The 3,471-nt window shown below is 35.1% G+C and overlaps 1 long non-coding RNA gene across 1 annotated transcript; it reads left to right on the plus strand.

The window, feature by feature from the left end:
* The first annotated feature begins 301 nt into the window (after nt 1-301).
* Nucleotides 302-3,172, plus strand: LOC144340545 (uncharacterized). The gene is made up of 2 exons (XR_013416774.1): nt 302-400; nt 2,940-3,172. It is a non-coding gene; the product is annotated as an uncharacterized LOC144340545 (long non-coding RNA).
* Nucleotides 3,173-3,471: the final 299 nt, after the last annotated feature.

Genomic DNA, 3,471 nt, shown 5'->3' on the forward strand with positions numbered 1-3,471 from the left:
TACATACTGTACTGCTTTTCCCTACACATATATACCTATGATAAAGTCTAATTGTTATAAACTAGGCACAGAAGGAGATTAACAATAATAATAAAACAACTATAATAATATACTGTAGTAAAAGTTATGTGAGTGTGGTCTCTCAAAATATCTTGTATGTGCTCATACTTCTTGTGATGATGTGAGATGATAAGATACCTATGTGATGAGATGAACTGAGGTGAATGATGTAGGTATTGTGACACAGTGCTAGGCTACTCTTGACCTTCTGACAATACCTCAGGAGTTTCATCTGCTTCAGGTGATTCTGGATCATGAAGCCATGGCAATGTCCATGTTTGGATGTCAGGAGCAGACAATGTCGTGGATGTGCTGGACCAAGACATGATTCATGTCCCAGGTAGGATAAAACAGGATGGCATGAGATTTTGTCATACTACTCATAATGAAGCATAATTTTAAATTTACAAATTGTTTATTTCTGGAATTTTTCTTTTAATATTTTTGAACAGTAGTTGACATCAGGTAACTGAAACTTTGGAAAGGGAAACTACAGATAATGCAGGGGCTACTGTACAAATCTGGTATACATGGACCATAAATTTGCTAAGAAACATTCTAGCAATTTTGCTTCTCAAAATTTAAAGTGCTTTTGAATCATTCAGGATCTTGTTTAGAAGGTCTGAAAAGAGGTCTAGGAGTCAGCATTTCTAAAAGGCCCTTAGTGATGCTGCTGATCTGCATACTACACTCAAATACTAGTTACTACAGTGACTTCTTCAATATGAAATAACGAAGTTTTGGCTATGAATTTTGAGAAATAAAAAATTAAAGTGAATGTGCCATTTAGGACATTGATAAAATAATGGTGAAGCTTTTAGAGATTGGCAAAATGAAAAATAACATTGTAAAAAAACTCAAAAGTGGACAGAGAAATCCCATCACACATAGAATGTTAAAATTTATAATTTTGGCTGCTAGAAATACAAAATTTGAGGAATTGAGAAGTACTAAAAATGACTAACATTATATTTAAAAGGTGATATTTAAAAGCATCTAAAACAGAAAAGAAATGGCCCCCAAATTCTTAATTATAAAGCTCTATAATTTTCATTTTAATTTGCTAATATTGGGATATTTCAAGTTACTTGGTTTGCAGAAAGATCTGACATGGAAGAATAAAATTACTGAAAGCAGTGTAAACAAAGTCATGATGCCTAGAAGAGATTACTTTAAAGAACAATATGATCTGTACTGCTTCATTTGTGAGCTGCCATCCTGTACTCCTAGCTGCCTACTAGACATTTCTACTCAGATGGCATGTCCAATTAAAAAAAGCATGTCCAATGCTCCACTGGCATGTCCAATTAAGTACTCCTGTACTGGAATTTATCACTTCCTCCTCTCCTCAGAGAACAAATCCAGTATTTCTTTTTCCTGTAGTTTTTCTTATTTATTTAACAAATGTTTATTGAGCACTCATATTTCTTAGGAATTATAGATACAAATATAATACAATTAGTTCTCAAGAGTTCACAATCTATTCATGCATATAGATGGAACAATTAAAATTATATAATGAAATGTCACATGTACTAAAGATGTAAACAAAGTGATGTACTTGGCCAAGAAACGGCAAGCCATTTTACTCCATGGTAAACTTCCCAGTAAAGGTGACATTTTAATATGGGCCCTGATGAAACTATCCAAGCAAAGAAAGGAAGAAAGAAGTGCATTCTGGGAATAGAAATCAACATGATAGAAAGTTTGAAAGTTTATGAATTCCCAAAGAGTTTATAGTCTTATAATTGCTATTGTGTGGGATACATGATATAGAGTGATATAAGATGAAGTTGTGTAAGTAGATTTGACCTAAATGACCTAGGAATAAAATGGACATTGATACCAGCAGATAATTATTCCTACAGAGAATAAAAATTACCCTTTTGATCTCCTTGTTCAAAATGTCCAGGATAAGTAGAAGCCCAAGGCCACTGCAAGACACAGCCTCTGATTCTGATTTCTCTCAACTTTGAAGATTGCTTAATATTTTTTAAGAGGTTAAAGAGGCTGATTTAGTTGCAAAGACAACAAAGCTGGAAATAATGTAAGTCAAGACAGTTCAGGTGACAGCTGTATTAGCTTTCTATTGCTGTGTAACAAATTCCTACAAACTTTGTGGCTTAAAACAATACATATTTACAGTTCACAGTTCTGTAGGTCAGAAGTCTGGGTAGGTCTAATTGGTTTCTCTTTGTGGGCTCTTACAAGGCTTAAATCAAGGTGTTGATCAAGTTGCATTCTCATCTAAAGGATCTGTAGAAGAATCTACTTCCAAGCTCATTGAGATCATCGACAGGATACACTTCCTTGTAATTGAAGGACTGAGATCCCCATTTTCTTGCTGGTTATTGACTAGAGATTGGTCTCAGCTCCTAAAGGCCCCTTTCAGGTCCTTTCCATGGAGTCCTCCTCATCTTCAAAGCTACGAACCACAGTCAAATCCTTCTCATGCTACCAGCTGGAGAAAGCTCTCTGCTTTTAAAAGGCTCATGTGACCAGGTTAGGCCCAGCAGGATAATCTATTTTAAAGTCAACTGATGAGTAACCTTAACTACATCTACAAAATTTATTTTGCCACGTAACCTAGCATAATTATGTAAGTAATACTAGAAACGGAAGGGTCCATGGAATCATCTTACAATTCTTCCTACCACAATAGTTGACTATGAGTATTGACATATACTTGTATAATGTATTTTATCAGGCCACAAAAACCTGAAGGTTAACACAGAATGTTTATATAGTTCTGTCTCTACCTACTTTGTGAAAACTATGATCTTCTCAAATTCCTCCTACCTCTGAGATTCCTTAGGGAGAATTTTATTTGTGCCTCCAAAAGTACCCTTAAGTGCCTTTTTCTTGCCTTTCTTTTTCAGATGTTTCATTGCCAAATTGCCATTTCTTGGCAGTCAAGAAAAATGTACTGAGCTGGGCATGATCCTAGTTGTAATAAACAAAGCAGCGTTCCTTTTCTGCAAGGAGCTTACATTCTCAAGTGACACATACATATATATAAGATAATGCAAATACTGATAAAAATTATGAAGATCAACAAGATACTAAATTAGCAAACCAAATTCAGCAACATATTAAAAGAATTATACACCATGAATGAGTGAAATTTATTCCTGGAATATGAATGGTTTAACAACTGAAAGTTAATTAATGCGATACACCCCATTAATAGAATGCAGGGACAAAATTACATGATCACCTTAATACAGGAAAAAGCAGTTGACAAAATTCAATATACTTTCTTAATAAAAATCACTCATAAGGCCGGGCACAGTGGCTCATGCCTGTAATCCCAGGACTTTGGGAGGCCCAGGCAGGCAGATCACCTGAGATCAGGAGTTCGAGACCAGCCTGGCCAATATGGTGAAACCCCTTCTCTACTAAAAATACAAA

Source organism: Macaca mulatta, chromosome 4 (genome assembly GCF_049350105.2).
Source record: "Macaca mulatta isolate MMU2019108-1 chromosome 4, T2T-MMU8v2.0, whole genome shotgun sequence".
Taxonomy (NCBI): domain Eukaryota; kingdom Metazoa; phylum Chordata; class Mammalia; order Primates; family Cercopithecidae; genus Macaca; species Macaca mulatta.